Raw genomic sequence first — 13,536 nt, forward strand, 5'->3', positions numbered from 1 at the left:
TTCAATTGGGAATGTCAAGAACCATATGGAATGTCAAGAACCCATTCTGTTCGGAGACCATAAGTCTTTTGCTCCCTGACGCAGAAAATCCATCACTAGAAAGTAGTGACGAAGAACACAACACAACAGCAACAGATGAAAATAATGAATCAATGAATTTTTTTTTGATTTTTTGTTTTTTATAATAAACGTTTGAAAACTATCTTAATACATTTATTTAACAGTTTCCACGTCACAAATGCCACGAAATAATATTGGCCAGGTTTTTAGTACAAATACTCCTATGTGCGCCGTAGCCGTGAATCGGCTAGGAGGACATCATCATAAAATATGAATTTAAGCATTTTTAATGATAATTTGTTAAAGCAACTCTTTGAAATGCATTAAAAGTTATATAACCCATCAGGCGTATTTATGTAATTTTTCACGTAATTTACATATAGGTACATCTTAATGTCAAAATCAACAGTAAATTGTATCACTAATAATTGCACTAACTGAAACGAGATAAATATTGCATCAAATTCCAGTAATTTTAAGATTTCAGTATATGACTGATCGTTTTTGTTACCTGCTAAAAATTGAGCTCAGAAACATACATAACTCTGAGCTCGCCTTTTTAGCCAAGTTTATCAAAACACCTCCTTCATTTTCAAAACATCGTCACATTATATTAAAGCATGAACACGACGCCTTACAAACACCTACTATGAAGCTGTTGAATAATTGAATACTGAGAAACGAGACGAGAATGTTCGCGATTCGAGAAGCCGGATTGGATGCTTAAATCCTTGTATTTTGCGTTCACTCGCGTCTTTATTCGGGCGCTGAATAACCCGTGCGATGTGCGCTCTATATATAATTCATACTCTCATCAATAAGAAGAATGTGCTGAGAAATTCAAATTAAATTGTTAATGCCACTGAAATGGCTAAATGCTTCAGATTATATATTTTTTTGAATAAGATATATAAAAAAAACTATCTGACAGCTTTATTAGTTTTCTGGTCTATGTAAATGAAAACCTTATGTAAATGTTTTTTTTATTTAAACCAAATTATGGAATAAAAACATTTACCTATGTTTGTGCTCCCTCGATATTTTAAATGAATTACATAGGAAGATAATGTCATAATAAAATTTGAATTTCTAAATAAATAATGAAAATAAATTGAGACCCTAATAAAATTTTATTTGGATTTTTGTCGGTGCTAAATTGAAAGGAAATTTGATTAAATAAGGTAACGTTGAATTCGAAGTTTTCCCTTTTCCTTCTTCCTCCTAAACACCCAAAAGTCAAATTGAGATATTCTTAACACGTGAATTTAATTTCATATTATTATTATTTAAAAGATCCCATTTCCGAGGGATTGTTTGAGATGCCGCGTGGAATAATTAAAACAAAAAAAGTAGGTGTGTTAATTTAAATGTCATACTTTCGTGTGTAGGCAAGTGAGTTATTTTTATATTTTTTTCTATTAGCAACAGTTAAAATATAGTACTCTAATTTACTGATATACTGTTTTAATATTACCTACAGATACAAAATCTTATCATCAAATTACAACAAAAAAAACATATGATATATAAAAAATCTTGGGTCGTACTTAAACATTCAATAGAGTATTCCCTGTTATAAAAATAAGAAGCCAGGAAATCAACATCAAAAGAGATCAGAAACTTACACAGAATGCATTGAGACGATCCCTTAATTCAATGAGTCCCTTCTTTATTTCTAACAAATTGTTCCTCGTTACTATCTTACAACTGTTCCTAATATTCGATCCATCTACTCTTTTGCTTGCAAGAGATAGGAATCGAACATTGCTTTGGGATTATAACATACGCGACAATGTTTCTGTGCGATATTCATAAAATAAATTCCGATGCGGATATTTGTCAACAAAACTTTTTATCCTCTAGCAAATTACAATTGCCAAGTGTACATATTATGTAAGTCAAAATATTTTTAAGAAAACAATTTTATTATAGGTATGAAAAAAAGAGGATGTTGTATTTGCGTCGCCTATAGGACTAATGTCAAATCCTATCTCCAGTAAGCAAATCGAAAGATAGATGGAATATTGGAACTGCTGTTAAAGGCGCCTGTTGACTGCACTAGTGTGACGTAGATTGATGAAGGTGGTGTGTGCCTGTTGTTTTGTGCCAGTAATTTGTAGTTCTGTCGATGAATGACTGAATGAGCATGTGTGCTGTTGTGATTAAAAAGAAAAGTTCGAATTCGGATTTTGAAATTTTGTTTTGAGAATGTTTTGATTTGTGTGTGTGTGTGATATTATTAGTGCGATTTAAATTAAGAACGATACTTTTTGAGGTCTTTGAATAGAAAAGAAAACATTAGAAAGGAAGAGTAGTACGTACCTATCTATACCTATATCAAGATTTCCTTAACTTTTCAACATGGCCATAGTTTTTTTTTAATAAAGTTAACTGATGTTTGAATATAATCTTGAGATTTCTAATTTCGTGAAAATGAAAAACTTGTGTAAAATTGAAACACGAATTGCGTCGTCTTTTCTGAATTATTATATTAATTATTTGAGATTTATTTTGGGATGCAACCTTGAATGACAAAACATAAAAAAACTAACCACACATTTTATTCTCTTTTTGAGCTATGCTTTCTTATTCACAAACTTGTATGAAAGTAAGTAAACAAGATACCATTTTGTAGCTTTAAAATCAATATGTCGTATGCTAAGTTATGGGGGTATTGCAAACCAATTCCATTAGGGCAGCCATGATAAATCATTTCTCAATGTTTTATGAAAATAATAAATCATGTTCCATTTCTAAATTGATTTCGACCAAAGGTTTCCATGGTAGTAATGTAAATTATGAGGACATACGGATATACGGTTTCAAAAACTCTATTTATTTTCCCAAAAGTTCGTAAAATGTAAGAAAAATATGTTACTTTTTAGAGTTCCGTACCCAATGGGTAAATTGGGACGCTATTGTTTTCGCTCCTCTGTCCGTCCGTCCGTCCGTCCGTCTGTCTGTCACCAGGCATTAACTCACGAACCGTGATAGTAAAAGAGCTGAAACGTTGACGATGTATTTTTGTTGCCGCTATAACAACAAATACTAAAAACTATAATTAAATAAATATTTTGGGGGGCTCAGATACAACAAACGTGATTTTTTGTCCGTTTTATAAATAATGGTACGGAACAATTCGTGCGGGAGTCCGACTCGCACTTGGCCGATTTTTCTTTTCTCGGCTCAAATACTATGGAAAAAGATTTTAATAATTATATACCTGTTTCCTTAGAATAAATTATCTTGGAATAGGTATTCAATGAACAATGTTTAATCTACTGGCTTGACTTGCAATTAATTCACTGTACTGAAACAAGGACGAGCGAGGTTTTATCTTTATTATGTATTAATTACATGGAAAATAATGAGTTCAAAACATAATGTATCAGGTTTGCAATAAAATTACCAAATCTTCCAATGTGAGACTTAAAATTGATGAAATCAAGACATTTTATTTTAGCTACCTTGGTTTCTGTACAAAAAACCAAATGTTTGAATAACAAAGTCGTTTCGGAATAACTTAAATTGCTTTCGCTCATTCACTCACTTCTCTTGACTGTACCAAAGGACCATACAATGTGTCCCAAACCTACTTCTGTCTTACTAAGTACATCTTTAACAAGAATAATCATCAAAATTCCAGAACCAACAAAATAGGAAAATCATGGTCAAACTCCAAAACATTAGGCGGTTTGAAGTACACTTTAGAAGTCGGCATTCAACGTCATAGACCATTGTGGTATCAACTTTGACAGTCATAACAAGACTCTGCCGTTTTTCGACAAACAAAGTTTCCAAAACCCTTGTTTTACGTACAACAGACAATGTTTGAGGTTTCGCTTCCTCAGGCGAATTATGTTCGTGAAACCTTGGCAACTTACAGAAATGGATTCTTTAAAAAATATTTCCCTTTAATTACGCAGATTGTTGTGGCTACATTTTTTGCTTTGTAGTGTACTTCTAACAATGAGGTTTTATGTTCAATTATCTCATGTATTTGTTTACAAAAGGAAAGTCTGTTTTTTTTTTGTTTATTTATGCTTACAATCGGTAAAAAAAGTATTTTATCACAGCCTTTTGTATAGTATAAAATACCAAAGTAAGTATATGTGTATTGAAAAGAAAAGCTCTTTTTCTTGACAAAAGAGGAAAAGGTGATCAATTTAAAAGTCCCTAAAATCTATAATATGTAGTAATATAATATCGGGACACCATTCACACACGGCCGATTGGCTCCCAAGTAAGCTACATTCGTTACCTTGTGTTGGTATCTTACCCTTTCCTATAATGTTATCTTTAGGTATTTCTTAAAGGTCAGCCACTACCTACAGGTTTCCTTTCAAAGATGTGCTCTAGTTCAATACCTATCTTCCGAAGTCAGGTCATACCTTTGAGAGGGTTCTCTCAGGTCATAATACATTGTGTTTATTAACCTTTCTCGTATTATTTTCTGTTAAGAAATGGGAAAGGTCCTTTGCAGTGGTATGCCATATTGATTGTTGAGTGTAGGACGGTGTTTAAAAAAATACAAGTGTAGACGTGACCTAGACCAGGAAAATATAATTCTATTGGTATGAACATGGTTTAACTTAGGTGTATTATATATTGCCATGACATTATTTTTAATTTACTGCTGAGTATTTTTAATAATTGTTGAAAATCGACGTTTTAGAAAATACAGAACAATAACACCACAAAATTATATATCTTACCTAACTATGTACATAAAAAAACTTAGTATAAAAAACCTAACTTAACCGTTTGATATAACGTTCGAAATTATTTGAAGCCCGCTTTATCTAATTGCCTTCTATTCGAAGCTAGTCAGATATCTATCCAACTTTGAAAACCATTGACCTAATAATTGGGCATCCATTGTAATATTTTAATGAGGACAGAATTAACTATCTTAGTAAAACGGTCTAAAAATCCGGGAAATCATACAAATTTCAAAGATACACTTGATTTTCCTTGATACCAAAATGCTTTTATATAAATTTTATTAAATTCATGTCGACCCAAAGTTCCGGGAAAAATATTTAAATAAAATATCATATCAACTGGGAAAAGGTTGACGGAAAGAATTTTTTTATTCAATAAAATTAAATTAAGTGCGAGATATTCACTGAAATCAGATAATTTAATTTTACTTTGAATATTAATTTAATTCTGTAGATATCTGTCAAGAATGATAAATCATTGTAAAAATGATGAATGACTTAAAAAAAAATTGAGTTATCTATATCTCATAGTAATATAATAAAGAGGATTTTTTTGTTTGGTTTGTATCGTAAATACAGCGATACTGCTACTGAACCGATTTGAAAATTTGTTCACAATTGGAAAGCTATACTATCCCCGAGTAACATATGCTATATTTTACCCCGGTACGGGCAGTAGTAAAACCATGGGAAAACAGCCAGTTATTCATAAAGCATTCCATAAAACTTGTACTATCCCGTTTTCCTAGAAATAATCGACACAATGGAACAGAAAAGGATTGTACAAGATTGGAATTAAAATAAAAAGGAAATAGTTCCAAGCACACTGGTTTTACTATTATTTGCTCGTTTACTTCTATTTGTAATGGACGCCGGCCATTCTACTGGATACGGAATTACAGTAAATTCTATTAAAGTCTGGTAGTACAAATTGTTAGTGCTTTTGTGGAATATCTGTCTTGGTTTGGATTGTAAAAAAATGTCTTACAAACTTAATGTTTGAGTTTTTTATTTTGCATTAAAAATCTGTGCTGGGATTTGGTCTCGAACAAATTACGTAACATGCTTTTCTCTAATTTCTTTTCTTTTGTAAAATGACAGTCTTCTTAGGTACCTACTTGATTGTATTTTTACTAGAATTTTAGAATACTTAAATTCTTACTTTTGTGTTATCTATGCGTCATGTTCTCTCAAATAAATATTACCGTTCCGTACCCGTCAATATAAGAAAACACATAGCCTAGTACATAAATAAAAAATAACAGCAGTAAATAAGCCAAAAACTCAATAAAGGAATCCCACCACAAAAGCAGCGCCAAAATCTATTCAAAAACAAACATTATTTACTTCAAAGGTTAAATAAAATAATATGCAAAGTTTCAATAAAAAGTCGTATGTAAATGCATGCTAAAATGTAATATGAAGAGGAATGGAGGCCTGTATTAGCAATTGTAATGGCCTGACGTTATTCAGGATTCGGGAAAAACTGAAGAGCCCGCTGTTTTACTAGAACGTAATTTAGATATTGATCGGCTGACTTTTTGGTTAGTATTGATGTGTTTTTTCAGAGACTCTTCAATACTTCTTGAATTCGTCTAACGTCATCTCACGAGTAACATTCATTCCAGCTATTTCTTCTTTCACACAATCTATCTATCCTTTCACTGGTATCCCTTTATCTATACTCATCTATGTATGTTCAAAACCTTTCTCATACCAAGACACATGTTTTTACACTGTGTTTGAAAGTAATCGAATACATTGTGTATTACAGGGCAAGTGCTTACCAATAATGCTACCGACGAATTTAAACAAATTCACTTGAAATAAATTCAAAATATTTTATTTATTGAGTAACCTAATACGCTGAAAACATTTATTTTACCAAGCTACAAAACCTTTTAAACAAAATTATGTATTATAAAATATTTTAATAAAAAATGAATAATCACTTATAATACCACAAGAGCTTCAAAATTATCGGGTATTTTCCGATAGGTTCGTTGCAAACAAATGAAGGAGTCAAGTTTTTCAGGTTAAAAAATCACGAGCGCGAAGCGCGAGTGATTTTTCCTGGAAAACTTGACGACTTTATTTGTTGCGAAACTGAGGAAATGCCAGAAATTGAAGCTCGTGTGGTATTCGGGGGATTATTTTTCCGACCCAAATATCGACCAATAGAATTGCACCATTCGACGTCACGTGGTACAACCTACATGGTATTATACTGATATTTTTTTTTGAATATTTTCTCTGGTCGTTGCTACGTCAAACTGACAGGTTGTGGCCGACATTTGGGACGGAAAAATAATCCCCCGAATACCACACGAGCTTCAAAATTCTCTGGCATTTCCCTCAAGGTTCCCTATAATACCATGTAGGTTGTACCACGTGACGTCGAATGGTGCAATTCTATTGGTCGATATTTGGGTCGGAAAAATAATCATATCAATTTTACGTCGTCAAGTAAAATATTTTCATATTTCGATAAAAGGTGTGTGTCAAATAAAACTAGTGTTTAGGATTACTGAATAGAAAAAGGATAATCGGATAAAAATAAGGTTCTAGTATTCCTTTGCTGTCACAAAATTTCAATTTATATTCTGACCTAAGCTTCGTGTTTTGAATATTGCTTGAAATAAAATATTACTTTACATTATATTATTATTGAAAGACAACTTTATGTAGGTAACATTTTAAAAAACTTATCATCATCCTCCGAGCCTTTTCCCAACCATGAAGGGGACGGCTTCCAGTCTAACTGGATGTAGCTGAGTACCAGTATTTTACTTATAAAATCTACTCTTTGTACGTCTTAAAAATATATCCTGCATTTAACACAACGGGACAATCTGATCCATTCTATTATCTTCTGACTTCAAACTTCAAAGAATGAGAAGAATGGACGCAATCTCCTTTAGTCTTCACAGATTGCTTTCAAATCTAAAGTCTTAAGCACTGGACATAAAGACTAAATTCCTTTAGCAAGGATGTCAAAGCAACCAGTGCTGAAGCATAATATAAATCAATTATTTTGAAGTAGTTCTTTGTTTCGAGTACAAAAAAAAACTTTTGACAATGTAGTGTCAATTGTTTTTTGATCAAAAAGGATTCATTCTTTTCCTTTATTTTTTATTTTATTTGTTGCCAGCTACTACTGCACTTCATATTGGGAGAAAATTGAATTTTCATGTGTTCTATTTTTGAAAACTCAGACTTGCAAGATATAGTATAAGTATCTTCCTCAGGTCAGAGTCATAAATTGTCTAACAAAGTCTGACGCTAAACAATGAAAAGCCACCTCAGTTTTGTAGTATTCATTTCTATTTAGATACCAAAATATATAAATATAGACAATACATTTTCTTATTTAATATGAAGCATACTTCACAATCAATAACCATTAATAATCTTGATTAAAGTAAGCAAAAAGAACGCACATAATTTTCATGAAAACATGAATAAAAGATTTATTTTTATCCTCCAACGGTTTTGGATTCTTGACTCGTACTTCAAATATACTTAAGGAATTTCTGGAATCCTCAAAAGAAAAGGAAAATACTTATATCGCATTTAAAAGGTCTTTTTTATCATAGTTATAATGTGGAGTGTACTCGCTAAAATGTTCTTTGTTGTTATATAAAAAGGGATCAATGGACTTTACTTGTAACAGAATATGAAATCGGTTAAGACATACTTTATATGCATGTTTATTTCTTCGTCAGATTAAAAGTATGGTAAAGCTTATCTAGCGTTTTGTCTGCATGAAACACATTTTATAGCTTGACAAACAAAATAATATTTTAGTTTCGGTTTAGAGTTTAAACTAAACATAATGCTAACCAAGCTACATAGGTACCCTAAGATATCTATATTTACAACGAAGACTCAATATCAAGGCTTGCATTATTCATAGACCCGTAGAGCGGGGATTGCGATTCGCTTAGATACGATAACACGATAGTTTATATTTACTTGTAACTTATTGACAGGGCACCTCACTATTTTGGGTTTTGGTTTGTTTGTTGAGATCAATCACGTTTCGGGGTTTATGTAACTTTGTGTTCAGAGAATTGTTTGAATTTGGACAGCTTTTGGGTTTATTATAATTTTAATTAATTCTTGTGTTTTGGTGTACTACGTTGTTTTTAATTGATATTGGCTTCCACCCGTGGTTTCACCCGCGTTCTACGAGAACTACTTACATTCCGCGAATAGACAAAAACCTATCTGCTCATACATATAAAATATAAGTTACTTTTTCAGTTGTGCGGGATGAAGTTCCCGCAAAACGCTGTTAAGAAATACGTATTGCGTATAGTTATGATTATAGGTACTATAAATAGGTAGGTACTATATATTTCGTTGGTCGACTGTCCACAACTTTCGCTTTTTAAGACATATTTCTTCGAGTTTAACACAAAAGATATTGCCCGTAAGAAGCCACTAAGTTGACAGCGGCCATTGAAAACGTTGAAGCCTGATAAAAACATATTTTTATCTCTTTATGAAAAATAATCTTAACAAGGCCTCGAATCGCACTTTTGCGTAAAAAAATGAAAAAAAGTAAATCTGGGTCTGACACTAGATTACCGCGCCTTTGTCAGTAGTCTTTTGTTTTTGAACCAAATAGAATTGTTTAGAGAGCCGCCATTTTGAAGATTAAAAATAAATTTTATTCTCTCTCTTTTTTATTGTGTTTATGTTTATTGTGGATAACATAGACTACGGTATTTTTTAACTCATAAATGAGGTCCAATTGCCCAATATTTCGTTCTATTTATACTTAAATTAATCTACACGAAGGACCTAGGTACTCGAATTTTGAATTAATCTATAAGAGGAATATCCTCTTAGAGATCAATTCAAAATTCGAGTAGGTATCTTTCAAGCTGATTTACAAAATAAATAAATTCATATTATCTATTGTATGCAGACCATGTATTTAGAAAATGTACACTATTTTCCTATATTATAAGTTTGCCACATTATTCCCCACTATACAGCACAACTATTATACCTATTTCTTTTTTTCAACTTTTTATTCCCTATTTACGTCAATCTTGTATCAATAAAAGTTTTTTCCTTTCTATCTTTCTTTCCTATACTTTACCGATTTTCCCCACCCCCTGTGGTGAAGGTACAAATGTATCCTGATACAACCGTCCGTCTTGAATAGGAACACTTCCATTTCACGCCTGTATGAAACTGCTTACGACAGATGCAATTTCTCAGCCACATCGATATTGGTCCTACGAAAAATGTGGTCCTTTGAACCAAATGATGTACGTATAGGTTTTTATATAACACTTGTTGGACAGTTTTTTAGGATTCCGTACCCAAAGGGTGAAACGGGACCTTATTGTTTTCGCTCCTCCGTCTGTCCGTCAGTCTGTCTATCACCAGGCTGTGTCTCATGAACCGTGATAGTTAGAGAGTTGAAATTTTCACAGATGATGTATTTCTGTTGCCGCTATAACAGCAAATACTGAAAACTAGATAAAAAAAAGATTGGGGGCTCTCATACCTACAAAAAACGTGACTTTTATTGCTCATTTTATAAATAATGGTACGGAACCCTTCGTGCGCGATACCGACTTCGCACTTGGCCGGTTTTACTTAAACAATTTCTATTTTATTTAGCTATGGTATCAATTAAGTAGTACAGAAATTCTAAACTTTTGTATTAACCGTTTTGTTTTTGTTTTTACAGGTACGCAACAAACAAATCCAATACTAGCTTCGTTTTAAGGTAAAACTACCAATTTAAATTGTACATGCATGAATAAAGTTGCAGAATTTCACTTGCATTTAGACTAAAAGCATTTTACTAGCATTACACAACATGGTTTAGTGATTGGCCGAACTAAAGTCCAATGTTTAGTAACTTAAATAAATTACTTTAACATCCCTACTATTTCACAATTTAATATTTACAATACATATTTACAATAAAAATCAAAAACTATCCTAATAAAACAGAACAACTAAAAAACATCCCTACTTATATTATAAATGCGAAAGTAACTCTGTCTGTCTGTCTGTCTGTTACGCTTTCACGTCTGAACCACTGAACTGATTTTAAAATTTGGTACAGAGATAGAGTTGGCCTTGAAAAAGAACATAGAACAGTTTTTATCCCAGACTTTTGAAGAGTTCTCTTGAAAACGCGAACATGACGCGGGCGAAGCCGCGTGCGGACGCTTGTAAGTTATAATTAAACCACTCCAAATCAGGAGATAAACTAGAAAATGTAAACGATAGTTTTAATTAATTCAAACTGAGGTTAACTCTATCAAGATGAATCAAGAAATTAACTTTGACCTCTAACTAAACTAACTGTTACGGCCTCTTATCGTCCCACTGCTGGGCACAGGCCTCCTCTCACACAGAGAAGGATTGAGCATTGACTAAACGAACCGTAAGTTTTAAACCGAAGGTTAAACAAACACTGATTACTCTAACGATGATGTCTTTAGGTTAGGAGTTAATCGCTAATGATTTTGGAACTAATTGTATTAGCTACATGGCTGGGGTTAATTTCTGGGTCACGCGTTTAGATACGATGTTGTACACATATGTATACAAACTAATATTTATGTAGATATGCCGTATTTGAAGGTGGTATCACATTTAATAAATACTAGGTTCTTCCATTGGTTTTACTCGCGTATCAAAAGTAGACTGTAACCATAAAGTAAATAACCACTAGAGAGCGCACTCGCCAATTTCTTCTAAGAACACGACTCACCGCTGCGGGCGGGGGGACGCGACATAATCCGCGGCTACTATTGGTCAGTTCAAGGTCGCTACTAAAGGATCGTACTGATCGTAGCCTTATAGTACGCGCAAAATCACTAACTTTTGGCGAGCGTCGGGGCACTGTATGCGCCGTCAAGTGGTTTTATAGTCTTTGACTGTAACACACATAGATAAATGTATAAAATATAAAAACAATTTTTTAATCCAATCAGCATAATAACATTATACCGCTATTTAAATCAAAAGGTAGGTACTTATTTCAATACAGATTATTCTCCATTTACTGGTATTCTGAAAACTCATTCATATTCATTCAAATCCATTCACTCTTTCATCCTCCCATTATTACACATACATAGAAGCAAATCAACGAAAACATTAAAAAGAAACACATCCAATATAAAATCGATACTTTTCAGCTTTTGTTCGATATTGAAAGAGGAATATATTTTCGAAATTATTCTTTCATCCAGCCAGTATATTTTCATTCGTTGTTCAACCGTTGGAACTTGGAACAAAAAATGTCGGTTATCTTGAAAAACATATGAATATTCATAATCGTTTATTCAGAATCGAGAGCTATTTCGATTTGTATTGAATGGGTATAGACTGTATGTATTAGCAACTCTGATGCTAACAAAATATATGTCTTTTTTAGGGTTCCGTAGCCAAAATGGCAAAAACGGAACCCTTATAGTTTCGTCATATCCGTCTGTCCGTCTGTCCGTCTGTCCGTCTGTCACAGCCGATTTACTCGGAAACTATAAGTACTACAGTGATGAAATTTGATGGGAATATGTGTTGTATGAACCGCTACAAAAATATGACACTAAATAGTAAAAAAAAGAATGAGGGGTTGGGCCCCCCATACATGTAACTGAGGGATGAAATTTTTTTTTTCGATGTACATACCCGTGTGGGGGATCAATGGAAAGGTCTTTTAAAATGATATAAAGTTTTCTAAAAAACATTTTTCTTAAAGTGAACGGTTTTTGAGATATCAGCTCTCAAAGTCGTAAAAAGTATGTCCCCCCCCCTCTATTTTTATAACTACGGGGTATAAAATTCTAAAAAAAATAGAGGTGATGCATGCTAATTAACTCTTTCAACGATTTTTGGTTTGATCAAAGTATCTCTTATAGTTTTTGAGATAGGTTGATTTAACTGTAATTTACGGAACCCTTCGTGCACGAGTCCGACTCGCACTTGGCCGGTTTTTTTTAATCATATTTTTATTTTGTTGGATGTTTGCCATACTGTTTACTTGACCTTTTAATACGAAATAGGTACGAAGCTGAAAAAAAGCGATTCATAAAACCCTATTAAGTAAATCAGAATACACAGAACTAGGGATTCCAAGTGTGATTTTTCAGAGAAATCTTTGTTCAGATCTTATTTCAAATGAACCAATAAACAAGGATTATTCAAAGAATTTAGATAATTCTAAGATATTATTATTCTTATTGATTTAATAAAAAAAGGTCTCGTCTTTCTAGGAATATTCAGAACGAATTAACTTACATACCTTTCAAATTGATTTATTTTTCTACCTGCCATTTCACATGGCCATTGAATAGATTTCTCTTAAATGCTTCTATAAAATAAATTGTAAGTACAGCCTTCAGAACAAAATGGGTTTTTGTCGTAGAAAATTACACGTTTAAATCCTGAAAGAGGTATTCAGCGCTGTATAAGAGTGCTAAGGATATTGTAATGAGAAGGTACATTAAAATAATTGGGCCTTCTTGACGTAAGTACGGTTAATTCTATAGCTGCGAAGGTTTTTGTTAAGGCTGAAATGTGTGTATAAAAATAGAGAAAATTATATGTCTACTACGGGAGAAAATTTCTAAAAATATATTCCTGAAAAAAGCAGTTGGGGCCTTAAATCTGAACCTACCCAAATTCTCTATTCTTGTCACTTTTTTGTACAGTAAAAGAGATATAGGTATTATTAGGAAAATTTGTTCGTAAGATGGTGAATGAGGGG

General features: G+C 32.6%; 1 protein-coding gene across 2 annotated transcripts in view; it reads left to right on the top strand.

Annotated features, from left to right (window-relative positions):
• LOC110380291 (5-hydroxytryptamine receptor 1) overlaps positions 1 to 13,536 on the top strand; it is a 137,868-nt gene that overhangs the window by 104,838 nt on the left and 19,494 nt on the right. The window contains exon 3 of one of the 2 annotated variants that reach the window (XM_064040052.1): positions 10,498 to 10,536. The exons of the other annotated variant lie outside the window; for it this stretch is intronic. The gene's annotated coding sequence lies outside the window, so the exon portion shown is untranslated. The remainder of the gene's footprint in view (positions 1 to 10,497; positions 10,537 to 13,536) is intronic. 2 annotated transcript variants of the gene reach the window in all.

The sequence above is a fragment of the Helicoverpa armigera genome, chromosome 21 (genome assembly GCF_030705265.1).
Source record: "Helicoverpa armigera isolate CAAS_96S chromosome 21, ASM3070526v1, whole genome shotgun sequence".
NCBI lineage: Eukaryota > Metazoa > Arthropoda > Insecta > Lepidoptera > Noctuidae > Helicoverpa > Helicoverpa armigera.